Source organism: Aotus nancymaae, unplaced genomic scaffold (genome assembly GCF_030222135.1).
Source record: "Aotus nancymaae isolate 86718 unplaced genomic scaffold, 86718_ANA_hifiasm-v0.15.2.pri h1tg000008l, whole genome shotgun sequence".
In the NCBI taxonomy this organism is placed as follows: domain Eukaryota; kingdom Metazoa; phylum Chordata; class Mammalia; order Primates; family Aotidae; genus Aotus; species Aotus nancymaae.
The window spans coordinates 56,662,174-56,676,662 of record NW_026988419.1 but is presented as its reverse complement, the minus strand read 5'-3'; the positions used below and the strand labels follow the sequence as shown (position 1 = coordinate 56,676,662).

Genomic DNA, 14,489 nt, shown 5'->3' with positions numbered 1-14,489 from the left:
AGACCAAACAATTTCACTGAGGGGCAAATTGGAGACAATGGATAATAACTGAGGTTGTAATGACTACCACCACAAGTACCACCACCAGCTCACTTGGCCTGCACCTTCACCCTCCCCACTTCTTTTAATTCTTTGATTTCCACAACAGATTCCATCTGCTTCCATGAACATGCTAGTGCTGCTTTCCTTAAAGCATGACAAACATAAGTTTGTTTGCTTGACTGAGATTCAAACAAGATTCATTCATTAGGTTTAATTAAGCATCTCTGTTATTTTGCAGGCTTTCAGAGCTCACTAGATGAGGTTGCTGGCAGTGGCCCCCGTGCTGCTGCCACTGCTATTCTGGTGCATGGAGCCACCATATGGGTGCTTTGGGCTCCAGGCAGGTACACCATGGACTGGCCAAGGCTAGACTCCTGGCTGTTGCCACACTGGTTTGATGAGGTTAAGTTCAGGGTGTTTGTGCACTGGGGCATATTGTGCACTGGGGAGTGTTCTTGGTGCTGGTGACTCTGGAAATGTGAAGACAGACTCACCACCAGTGCTTCATGTACCACCATTACCCACCTGGCTTCAGTTCACAGTGGGCTTCTTCCATCTGAACAGACAAGTGAGCCAATCTCTTCCAGGCTTTGGAGACCAAGTACGTAATCCTGACACAAAGCATCACAAACTGGCTGAGTCTCATGTCTTAGAACTTGAATTTTAAGGATGTGGGGCCCCACCAGTTTGGTTGGTGAGTTGGAAACAACTGTCTGGAAGAGAAACATACACCATAAACTCTATCACTTCTTAGAATGGTTCCATCCACTCTAGCTACTTGACTTAAAAAATGGCTTCAAAACATAGCATTTTGGCAATGCAAAACAATGCCAGGGCTACATGATCTTGTTAACAGGCACAAGTCTGATATGATTTGATCTAATAGAGTGAGAATATCCTGATTCTTATTAGAACTTGGCTCTACAATCATAGCTCTATCAAGGAAGAGGTGGGATTAAATGACCAATGGGGTCTGAAATGCTCCTGTCACCATGGAGACTACTACAACTGTCAAGAGAAACTTAAGCCAGGGAAGTTGCAAGACCACAAGTGAGAGATGTGCACCACCACTGACAAGAAATTCTGGGGCAATGGCTGCAACATGGCAATGTCTGACTTTGCAAGTGAATCTGAAACGGTTTTGGAACTGCTTCAGATATCAAGTTTAAGAGGCAACTATCTTCTCAACATTGGACCAACTAAAGATGATCTGACTGTTCCCATCTTCCAAGAAAGGCTTCTTGCTGTTGGGAAGTAGCTGAGCATCAGTGGAGAGGCTATCTATGCCTCTAAACCATTGGAAAAGAACATGACATCTGCATGGTATACCTCTATAGGATCAGCTGTTTATGCCATTTTACTGCACTGGCCAGAAAATTGATTCTTAAACCTCAAATCCCCCATAATCACCTGGACTACAAAGCACACAGTGCCGGGAAACAAGAAGATCCAAAGTGGTCCACAGGTCTTGATAAAGGCCTTCTTATTTCTCTGCCCCAGTTATCATCCTCTGCTCTCCCAGTTGAGTTTGCTTGGCCTGTAAAACTGACAGGAATGGACTGATTATTGGAGTTCAAGAGGAAAGGGGCATTGCCTGCTGTTTACTGCTTTGATTTGCCTTTTATAGTACCATCATTGTAATAAACTCACTTTTCTTCTCCACCCAGAGATGGTTTTTCCAGTACTTTTTAAATCAAAGGAACTGAATATATTACACTGATGCCTCAATGGACCAAGCATCTGAGCTCTCTTGCTAGCAAACCTCTCTCTGGTCAGGAAAAGGAGGGACTGAATGGAGCACTTAAGCTCCAAGTTCATCCATTCTTAACTTTGAAAATTATCTATAACAGAAGCTTTCCTCTATAATCTGTGTCTGATAACCCACTTGTTGACTCAGAGACATTAGATAAAGAATAAGCCAAGTCGCACTGTGGCTTGTGAAGGAGGTGGAAAGGGCATGGCAAGCACAACCACACACTATTTATTTAGCATCAGTTGTCACCAACACCCTGCCTCCTCCTTGTTAAAGTGCAGGAGGGCCTGGAAGGGAAGGAAAAAGCTTGCTGGGCTGCTAGTGGTCAACCATTCAAAAGTTTCCAGCTCTGCAATCCAGTCTGTTCATGATATTATTAAGAAAATGAATATGATTCTTCTCTGCCTTTAAAATACAATCAAATAAATGTTTGCATGCCAAAAAATTTATGAGTTTCTCAACCATATCTCCCACCTCCCCCTTGTAATTTGTTTTTTTAAGTTATTGTCAAAGAAACTGTCTGTCTTGGAATTTCCCACAGTTTGGAGTTTACTGATGGCATCCCTGTGATGTTTAACATGTTTCTCTGTCATTGTAAGCTGTAAACTGGTAGTTGGATTTAGAAGCTTGACCAGATTCAGATCCATTTTTTTTTTTGGTCAAGAATAATGCATATGTAGTGTTCTGCACTTCTGTTAGGAGGTATGTAATGTCTAAGTGTCTCTCTTTGGTGCTTAGCAACCATTAGTGAACACTATCCAGAGCCATTAATTCATTAGAAGGTTGCAACATGGTGATATCTCAATTTTATCCATCCTCGTTCATTTATTAGCTGGAAAAATTCTATAAAGAGAAACCCTTGATTATTTGATTACTTTGAGACCAGTTTTTTTTTTTAGCACAATGAATTAATTCTCTAGCGTTCTTTAAAGATGATTAATGAGTTTAGATTTTTGATATCATTCTGAACTTACATTTAAATATACTTGATATGTTTCCATTGAATTCATTTCATTCATCATTCCACTGAAGCTCAAAGTATCCCCTCTTTGGCCAGTTGGATCCTCTTTGGACAGATCCTCTTTCGACAGAACTCTTTCATAGCATCCTTGATACCTAGCATGACAATATATTCCAGACTTATTTAATAAACTTCCTGTCTCAGATCTGGAATCAGCCATCTTTCCAAGAGGTGGGTTCTTGTTGGTGGAAAATAGTATTTAGAGATGCAATCAGGATTCTGGAGGTGCTCATTGTTAGTAGTAATAGGTTGGCCATTGTTTCTAGGTCTTTCCAGTGGACAGAACTAGAAAATGTGCGCTTTTAAACCTTTTAAACCATAAAATACATTATGAATAAGTATTGCTACCTCAGATTTATTTTCAGAACTACAGCATTTTACCTCATTGATCTTACAGCTGTATCTACTCTCTCCCAAGCTAGAAATCCCAGTTTTCAATGATACCAGTATATACATATTTTCGCTTTACCCCACACTACACACACAACAGCTTCAGAATACGAATACCAGTACTACCATAACAGCATGATTCCTGAATCAATAGATGCAAACAAAGCCAGTTAGAAGATACAATGGAATAAAAGACCACATGTCTAATAGCTAAAAACAAAATGAAATATCTCAGTGTAAACTTAACAAGAAATGTTCAAAATCAATATTAGAAAAATTATTAAACACTCATAAATGTACAAAATTAGACGTAAACCATTGGAAGGGTAAATGATATTCACAAAGAAAACTCAATATCATAAATACCTTAGTTATTTCTATGCTTATTTAAATATTTAATGCAATCCCTGTGAAAATCTCATCACGTTTTTTTTTCTAGAGCTAGACAAATTCATTATATAGTGTGTGGAAGAATAAACATTCAAGAATAGCTAGAAAATGCCTGAAAAGAAGAGCAATGGTGTTATATTAAAACATATAATAAACCTCTAAAGTTAAAATAGTTTGGTGTTAATGAATGAATAAGCAGAAGAATGGAAAAAATAGAGAATTCAAAGGTATATCTAGTTGCATATGAATAATATATGATAAAAGTAGCATCTAATTAGTAAGTAAAAGATGGAACTTGTAATAAGTGATGTTAGGGTAGCTGGACAGCTGTAAGCAAAGAGATAAAATTGAAGCTACTCCTTGGACTATATAACAGGACAACTTCTAAGTGGATGAGAAATTTATGTGTAAAAGATAAAACATCTAAAATATTAGAGGGAAAAAACCCTGGGTGAATTAAGCTATAACCTGGATTGGAGATGACTCTCTAGATTACACCTTAAAATCCGGAAGTAAAAAGTAACAGAATTGTCACTTGTGATTACATGAAAACAAATGCTTGACATTTGATCCACGAGAGTTATCTTAAGCCCATTTTGCAGATAAGAAAACTGAGATTCAGAGGGAATCAGAGGGATTTAAGCAACTTGCCCAAGTTTATACAGTTAGTAAATGGCAGAGATGGAACTGAACATGTGGCAATTGCAACTCATTGCACATTGAGCTACTCCACCTAAATTTCTGTTCACCCTAAATACACAGAAAAATCAGAAAATAAACATTTTCAAGACTCTACTCACAATTGGAAAATATATTCATTTGTTGTTGTTGTAGTTTGTTTGAGAGAGTCTCACTGTGTCACCTAGGCTGGAGACAAGTGGTGTGATCATAGTTCACTGTAACCTCGAATTTCTGGGCTCATGCAGTCTTCCTGCCTCAGCCTCCAGAGTAGCTGAGACCACAGGCACAGGTCACCATACCTGTATAATTTCAAAATTTTTAGTAGAGATGGGGTTTTGCTATATTGCTCAGGCTGGTCTCGAGAACTCCTGACCTCAAGAGATGCCCTGCCTCCACCTCCCAAAGTGCTGGGATTATAAGCATGAGCCACTGGACCCAGGCTAAAATCTTATGAATAGTGGTAGGCAAGGTCCCATCCATTCAATTTATACTTAATGTAAAAGAATTATTACAGAAGAGCTTTAAAAGGCATGACACTCTGGGGAAAAAGAAATACTTTGGTATATTTTGAAGACAAAACTAAAATGTAGTAATGCACAGCATGTCAATTTATACCTCTTACTTTTTATTCTCTTGGTCAGAAACTCTTTGTGATATCACAGCAGCACTCTCATCTAATTCTTGCTCAGAAACACCATATCAACCCTAAGAATTCGGCTTTAAATACATGAAGGTTGAAAGATTCTTCAGATCTTTTAATTTATTATCAGCAAAGACAGTGGCTTGGCCAAGTCATTTTAATAGGAACCATTCAACTGGTCGCTGGGCTCATAAAGGCAGGACGTGCCAACTGATTGAAGGCTTCACTTCTCAGGGAGCATCTGGTGTTCGCACAAAGTAAGCAATTAGTTACAACATTTACTTCCTGCTTTTCCCATCATCTATTTTTTTCATATTTTAATTCTTCATTTCCTTGCAAGGTATCTCACGGCTAGGCAACAAATACTGCATTTCTCTTTCTGCTCCTTCAAGAAAACCTTGAAAGCTGATTATGCTTTCTCTCCATTAGGAGCATGGTTAATTATTGGCTTGTGAGAGCAATGCAATCCATTCGTTGATTTCGCAGGGATTAATTAAGCACCCACTAATGTGCCAGACATTGTTCTTGGTGTTAGAGATACAGGGAGGACAAGGCAGACAAGGTTTTGCTCTTGAGGAGCTTACATTTCATAGGAAGAGACAGAGGAAAAGAAACAAACCACCACAAAGCCAGGTAATACCACAGAGTGATTAATAAAACATTAAATGCTGTGATGTGATGAGGTGGGGCAGGGAACTTCCTTAGCTAGGATAATCAGAAAAGTCCCTGACTAAGGTGCAAGCCACAGTCCCAGGGGGACTGATGTCCAGGCAGAAGGAACAAGTGCAAAGACCTGGAGGCAGGAATGCACTTGAGGTGTAAGAGGAAGAGAAAAAGCACAGTAGTTGGAGGAGAGCAAGCTGTACTGAAACATAATTGACCTCCAAGTATTTGAGGATTTGCTCATTTGTTAGTTTATTCATTTACACTCTGCCTTGTTCCAAAAAGGGTTTATAGTAGCCCTTCGAATGTCACTGTTCCTTACAGTGCCTATAGATTTGGGAAAAATAAAAGCGAGTTCTCTAGCAGGTAAAGTCTAACCAAGACGGGGCGTTAGGACAATCAATGCAAGAAGCTTACTTTTTCTTTTCTTTTAAAGATTCATACACCCTGAAATGTTATTTCAGAAATTATTTCTGAAGAAAATGGTCGCACTGAATTTAATTTCAAATCAGCAGACTCATATTCTCTAATTAATCATGGCACATGCTATTTACAAAACTCCTGTTAAAAACAAATTTCTTTTATACACATTACAAAGAAATGTTACATAAAATTAAGCACCAAGTAATGACTTTAATTTGCGGTTAGTTAATAATACACAGATGATCACGCGGCTGTAAAGGAAGCCGCTTGGGACATTAACAGATATGCTGGCACAGAGGAATTGGAAACAGGCAGACTGTGAGATGTTTGGGCTCAGCTCTGGGTGGGGAATCAAGAGGGCTCAAGAATCAATGGACATTTGATGCTTTGACTTCCAGTAAGAGGCAGAAGCCTGATAAAGCCATTGCTCAGAGAAGCCTGATTGACCTTTAGGTTTTTCAAATGGTTTGTAAGTTATTTTTTACTTCTTATCCAGCAAAAAGATTTTACACAACTTAATGAAATTTTTATTTAGCCTGAGATTTACTGAATGATCATGGCTCAGAAGTTCTTTTTGGCTTTACAAGAAGCTATAATTGTCCCAAGTTCTATGAGCCACTTCACTCAGCTAATTTCTTGGTACTTAGTGATCCCAAGCTAAGACACTCAGACTTTATATTTTTGGAGATGAAAATAAAATAGAATAAAGCCCAATAGAATATTTGAAGGAAACCAATATTTCATCTCTCTGAAAGTCTACAGGCTACATAAGTGATCATATAAACAGACACAAAAATGAAAGTGTTTCATCCCACATTGTAGCAAATGGGTGGAAACACCAGTGACCTCATGGCTTTGTGATTAAAGTTGGTTTAAACCTCAAGAAAGGGAGAAGAGTGATTAGGAGACTGAAAATGGTTTGCCTTTCTCTCATGGAGCAACTTTTCTGATATTTTCTCAATTCTACTCACTCTCATCTCAAAGCCAGTGTGGAGCAGGGAAGGGGTGAGCACAATGAGAGACTCCTGGTGCCCAGCCCTGGGAGAGGACCTCAGAGCCCTGAGGTATAGAGACTCCTGGAGGGCATCCAGGGCTCCCCTGGCTCATCGTGTCTCCTATTTGTCATTTCACGTGTTCACGTACCTCCTTTGCTTTGTCGATAAAATGGTTATCAAAGAACTGCAGACTCCATAGTGACATTTTAGCTTCTTAAACAGGTGACAAACATCCCTGGCATATCTAGGTTAGAGATTACATCAGTGCCATCATTACTCTTCTGAGGCATCTATGGCTGGTCTCTGTTTCCCAAGGAAGCTGAGTTAAGTCATTCCTCCCATGGAACTGGATGGGAATGAGGAAGTCTGTACAACTTAATCTAGAATAAAGCCTCGCTGTCGTCCTTATTAGGCTTTGGGGCAATACGGTAATATACTCACAGAAAGAGGCACACACACCATTACCAGACTAATGATGAGCTGAAGATAAAAAAAAAAAAAAAAAACTTAGGGAAGCTTCTGAATGGGATTAATCAACAGCTCCAAGGCAATGTCATGCTGTGCTTATGTTTTCTGCCAATATTGACATTGAAGAATTAAACATGTGGCTAAAAGGGATATCTTTGTCCCTGTGCAAGAAAGTTTCTATGTTACTATTTCAGATCAAAGAGAACGCAGAACAATAGAAGCAAGAAGGGTCCCAAATATAGTGCTGCAATTCTCCTCACCTGCAGGAAGGGGTGAGCACTGTATATGTCTTTGCTGTTTTTGTTTGTTTAACCTCTGCTCCATCACCAGCAATAAGAGTAATAATTACATTACACACATACACATATTCTCTCTACAGATACAAACACTTAAATATACCCATACACATAGACATTAACAAACACACACATAATTTGAGCTGGAAGAAGAGTGATAGAAAAGGACCTCTGTTTTTTCCTTTTTGTGAATTTGGAAAGCTATTACAGACTTCTTCAGAAACATTTTGGGACAAGCAGGAAAGTCTGAACACAGGAGATTTGGAAATGGGGCAATAGTGAAAGAGGAAGTTCAGGCAATTCAAACATCATAAAAAACAAGGCAGAGAAAGCAGGAATAATTTCTTAAAAGACAAGGAAGAATTGATTCTGGAAACCAGAGATCCCTCACTGGGTTAAGTCATGACTGTTTCAAACAATCAGCTGGGACCTGACAAAGAAGGCAAGTGATAATGCTTTCATGTGAAATATTTTTGCACATGGTCCCACAATATAAGACATGGATGTATGCTTCCACATAAACTTGTTAGAGCATCATGCTTCAGGCAAAAACAGCTCCTTTGGTATTTTCTTGACTACATCCAATGACTAGTTTACTGACCATTTAAGTTAGGGCTTGAGCATTGTGGTAGATGAGATTATCATTTAGCAAATATTCATTCCCTGCCCACCTTCCCCAATTCCCGCCCCTCTGTGGAGGTTCAGAGGTACCTATCTGCCCCACTGATGTGGGGTTTGGCCCTGTGACTTGCTTGGTTCTATGGAATACTAGTAGACTTGATATAAGCAGAGACTGGAAATGTGCATGTGCAGTTGGGCTGGCCTTATTCTGCTTCTGCCATGAGAAGGAATGTCCTGGCTAGCCTGGTGGTCCAAAGAGGGCAAAGAAGACATAAAGAGCACATCTGGCCCCAATCTGTAGCTTGAAATCAAGTCCAGCTGAACTGAGCCTGGATCAGCCAAACCCAAATATATGAGGTAGAATAGATGACTGCTCTGTTAAGCCATGGAGTTTGAGTGTGGTTTGATGAACAACATTACTGTAGCTGTGGCTGATATCAGAAGAACTGCTGAATAAACAAGTGAAGGAGGTAAGGAATGCTCTTTGCATTGTGCTTATAAGGCACAGTGAGTAAGTAGAATGGCAGAGTCTCTATCAGAGCTGTGCAGAGCATGGGAAGTGGGGGCTATGGTGTAGAGCACAACCTTCATGCACAGTAGCATGAGGTTCTGCTGAGCACAGATGGAGGGTCAGAATTTGGCTGCTTGTAGAACAGCATAGAGTATGACTATTCTGTGTACAACTTTGTATAATCTGATATCCACAAGAGGTCTTGTTTTTGGAGCAAGGAGAGTGTGTTGGTGGTGGTGGTAGCGGTTTCTTTGTTTTCATTTGTTTGTTTTGCATAGTTTTGAGATGGGGGCACAGACATGGAGAATTGAAGCCACGATCTAACCTCCATCTGCAACTCATCCCCTGGACTGGGTTATCACCTGGCAGGGAGAACAGCAAGGGCCAGAGTTTGAAGGAGCTTGTGATATGCACAGGACCCCAACATGGCCACTCTTGTGCATATCAAAGTATGGCACAGAACTAGGGTGAGGACCATTCTCCCCTACTTCTCTGATGCATCCATTCAGCTCTGGCTCCTTAAAGATTAGTGGGTTAGGGAGATGTCACCAGTGTTACAAACACTTTGTTCTCACCATAGGCACCACCAGCTGGTGCTATAGTGAGGTTCCTTCCAGCCTGGCATGAGTGGAGGATCCAGGAAAGGAAGGTGTGAGGCTGCTTGAGGACCTGACGGGCAGACATGTGAGATAAGACACTCCTTGGGGACTCCCAGGAATACACTGGGAGGCCTTGTCAGGGACGCTTGAGCAGGGTGGGACAAGAGAAGGAAATTTCGGATAATGATGCTAATGGGAGCTCATTTGAATGCACGTGCTGATGAGGCCACAGAGACATCCTAGTTGCTTTATGCATGTGTTGAAAGTCAACTGTAGCTGGCTCAATTCCTGCTGTCAATACCCACAGAACTTTCTTGATGATTCTGGAGAATGGGGGTGGGGTCTCTCTTCAATTGCACATTTAGCCTAACAGACGACCCAGCCCTACTGGAAGGAGACTATCACCGAGATATTGCCTCAGTGAAAATTCCACTGCATCACTTCAGGATGAAAACTCACAGGCTCATAATAATGTTGCCAATTTATATTAGTGAGAGTTACCAAAGACATGTAATTGCTCAAGAGATATAGATATATATTGAGAGAGAGAGAGAAAGGAAGAAGAAAGAAAGAAAAGAAGGGGGTGGAGAGAGAGAAAAGAAAAGAAAAATCCCAATTAAAGATGTAAAAACTTTATGAGATATACACATGTTCTTTTCTAACCACTGATAACACCAGTGCCTCTTTTCTTCCCCAGATAATATGATATTTAACAGAAAACATGATAAATTTATCATCAGTGATATAGAGATGATACCATTTCAGGAAGACAGAGATGGAAAAGGTCCCTTAATATTCCATGGCCTTGGTATAAAAAGTGAGTCACATCCACTCACAACTCAGGAAATTTCTTGATCTAACTCATGCAGAAGGAGACTTTGCTGCACTGCCCCTCCTCCCAAGATGAGATAATAAATTCCATCTGTTACTCTTTTTAATTTTTTAAAAAAACATTTTGGTATCATCTGTAGAGTTTAAAATATCAGTAGTTTTATGAATCCCAAAGCAGCTGGTTGTCTGAAAAAAGTCTCACTGTCCCTGAGAAGTCTTCCCCAAGAAAGAGGGGTAAAAAATATTACAATTTTAATGTAATAATTGGTCTATGTAAGAGAACAACAGTGATATTTACAACATTGTGATTCAAAGTTTCTCATTAAAAATTCTCACAGAAGGAACTTAAACAAGTTAAGGGAAAGACGAACTATTCATGAAGGGAAACATTTATTCTCCAGTCATTCATTCATTTATTCATGCAATAAATATTAGTTGAATGCCTACTCCGATTGAAGCCTTGAGCACTATGTTTTATTCTCTCTTCTCAGCCAAAGATGAGAGAAAAGCTCCATATGACAAAGCCAATCCTTTCACCAATTTAATCTTTCTATTCTTCCAGTTGGTCCAATATCAATGGGAAAAACTGACTTCTGGCTATGTGGTTTCTGGGAGTAAAGTCAGATAACAAATGTAGTTTGGATCATGAATAGGCCTACCTGGCTCCAGCTTGTTGTGCTGGCTCAACCAGCTCATGAGCTTATTTTCCAGCTCCTCCCATGCTTCACACTGGGAAAAATGATCCATGGGCTACCCAAGGTACATTCCAGTGTGTCCAAGGAGCATCCGCAAAATCCAGTGTCCCTGAGTGGCAAAGAGAAGTGGAGGAGAAAATCAAAAGATGAGCAGGAAAGGGTAATGTCGTCAGTGGGTCAGTATATCTATCAGGAATCCTGTTGTATTTTCGGCTGGGGAGCTAAAATAGAATGCAGTTCCACAGTATACCTGAAAAAGTGATTTTCTCTGGGATGCAGAATCCCTGAATTCTCTATATTGGTTTCTGTGTCTACATCTCAAATCCCAAACAGGGTTATCTTATATTTAGGAAAACAGCTATGTGCATAAGCTCATGGACATTGAATCCCAACTCTGTCACTCACTAACTCTGTGACCCTGGACAAAGTACTTAACTTCTTTGTATCAGTTTCATTCATTCACTCACCTATTTATTCATTCACACAACTAACACTTATTAAGATCCTACAATGTGTCCAGGTACCCTGCTAGGCAGTGAAACAAAAGACACAGAATCTCTAACCTTAGAGTATAACATATTAGGAAGAGAGACAGCAAAAAAAAAATCCAACAAATGAAAAAAATTATTTTTTAATATGAGAAGTGTCATCAAGAAAACAAACAAGGAGCTAAAATGGAGAAAAAGATATTTGCATTAGATAAAATAATTAGGGAGAATCTTTACATAGAAGCATCATAATCTTGGGAATAATAATATGCTTATGTGAAAATTAGAATAATAACACAGTCTTCATTGGATCATGGTGAAGCTTAATTAGATGATGCATGCAACATATTTGATTTAGTGCCCAGAATATAGGAAATGTTCAACAAATGTTTATTATTATTTCTTCTATCCTAGGTTGGATTTAGCACATAGGCTTAGTACGTAGTATTAACACATGGCTTTGTACATAGTAGGAATTCAATAAATGTGTGTTAGTGATGAGTTATGATGAAAGTGTGGTGACATGGTGCCACTCCTCCACCCTCTCACTATTCACAGTATCTGGCAGCAACAGACGGGCTAAAATTGCCCTCTTAGGCACATACCTATGATAGAAAGGGATATATCACCCTTTGGATTCCCAGAGTGGGTCCCTGCAGGATAATATCATTCCAGGCAGAAATCAGAAGAACTCTGGCACTGATTTGTGTCTCAGTTGCTCATAGTATAAACAGAAGCCACCAGGGTTGTCCACTCAGCACTTCTTCCCAGGCACAGGAAAAAAAATGTTTTTCTTTTATAAAAGAAAGATGAAAGAAGGGCATTTTCAGTCTAGTCTGTAGCTCTTTAAAACATAAACTGCTCAGCCCAGGGGAATTAAAATGGATGAAGCATATGCAAAGTCAGATAATGAATGGAGTTTGGGGGAAAAAGATGATTAAAAAAATTGCTTCTTTTTATTTTTCCATCCATGGTGACAGATGAAAAGTGGCCAGTGGTACAAGTCTCACTGATTCTGAACATTTTAGGGAAGAGGGCAACAGTATCTCTGTGATCTCACAATAGATGTAAAAGGATTTACTATTTTTAATTTATTTATAAAATAAATTTCAAATGGATACAATTACGTTAATTTCTAGGACTACTACTTATTATACACGAGAAGTAAAACTACCACATTTACTGGTCTGCTGGTAGAATTCAGGAGACATACTTCTATCCTTGAGGATGGTATGTTGGTCGAATTACAAATGAGATGAACTATGGAAAGGGGAAGGAACGCAGACTGAGTGGTAGACAATCCCTTCTAGTCTGGGCTGTCACTTACGGACCTGGGCCAGACATCTGTGTTCTCTGGGCTTCCTAATTTTTGTGCCATGCCGTGGTTACAGATATGTCATGATCTAATGAACCCCTGGCCCAGGAGGCCTGAGGTAACTGAGGTCCTGAGCTGGTCACCAGTCCAGGACTCTTTGAAAGCAGTCTGAGGGGGTTCTGACAGCATGTCCCATAGTCCCTGCAGGTGGCAAATACCACAAGCTTGTCTGCAACACACTGAGTGCTGCCAAGAAAGTGCTCCTCATTGTCTGTCTCAGCAGTCTGCTTCAGGGCACGCTGCTGCCCGCTGTGGGCAAGAGATCTGCAGAGATGCTAGAGACCTCTTGTTTCAGGGGCCTGAGGAGCTTGCTATGAGGTCCAAGTCTGAATTGAGTGTGGGAGATGAGAGATAGGGAGGACAGGTGAGAATCCAGCAAGGTAGAGTTTAAGGGCTGCCCTGCATCTGTTTCTTCATAAATGCTGGATACTTACACCTGTACTTGCAGTAGTGGTGCCCTTTCAATGGAGTCCATACAAACAGCAGGGCAAGAGCTCCAGCACCGCGAGCACATTCTGCATGTTCAAGTGCTTTTCTATTGAAATACTTGGAATGAAAAAATTTGACTGAATTTGAAATCCATTCTCATTACCAAAGGAAATTTTAACATTTACATAGGTCAAAGAAAATAAAAAGAAAGAGCTCAGATTCTTTAAAGATAATTTCAACTGTTGTAAATTTTTGAATGGCTGTAAAAAATGGTTTTAAATTTTTTATCACCTACTATGTGAACAAAATTTCTCATCAATGGTGACTATCAAGAATTTGAAGAGATCATTAAAAAGACTTGATCAGGACTTGCTTGTAGCCATTTCAAACATAAAACTTGGTATAAAATAGTTATGTGCATAGAAGCAAGCTCAACTTTCTCATTAAAATTCTTGGAAAAGATTTTATTTTGAGCTTTTACACACATTCAATATTCAATAACCATCTCTAATGCTCTTATTTTATTTTTATTAACATAATAAAATATAAAGAAAATGTAAATGTTTTCACTTTGTTTATATAGATGTCCTCAAGTTCTCCCTTGTATTAGGCCATTCTTGTGTTGCCATAAAGAAATACCTGAGCCTGGATAATTTATAAAGAAAAGAAGTTTAATTGACTCACAGTTCTGCAGGCTGTACAGGAAGCAAGGCACTGGCATCTGCTTGGCTTCTGGGGAGGCCTCAAGGAGTTTTACTCATGGCAGAAGGTGAAGTGGGAGCAGGCGTCTCTCATGGCAGAGTGGGAGCAAGAGAGAGTGAGGTGGGGAGAGGTGCTACACACTTAAACAACCAGATCTTGCAAGTACTCACTATTGCAAGGAGAACACCAAGCCATAAGGGATTTGCCTCTATGACCCAAACACCTCTCACCAGGCCCCACCTCCAACACTAAGTATTACATTTCAACATGAGATTTGGAAGGGATATCTAATCTATATCACTTCTAGTTCATTTCTGTAACTGGTGTACAAATATAATCATGTCATATTTTGACTTTGAGTAGATATCAGGACACACATGTTAATTCTGGTCAAAGAATGCTAGCTTTCTTTGACTGAGTCCCACAAGTAACTTGGGCCTCAGCTCTCCCATCTGTAAAAAGACTGGATTAGATTA

The 14,489-nt window shown here is 39.7% G+C and overlaps 1 pseudogene; it reads left to right on the top strand.

Annotated features, from left to right (window-relative positions):
- The first annotated feature begins 869 nt into the window (after positions 1–869).
- On the top strand, positions 870–1,912 carry LOC105730586 (tissue alpha-L-fucosidase-like; annotated as a pseudogene).
- The last annotated feature ends 12,577 nt before the right edge of the window (positions 1,913–14,489 follow it).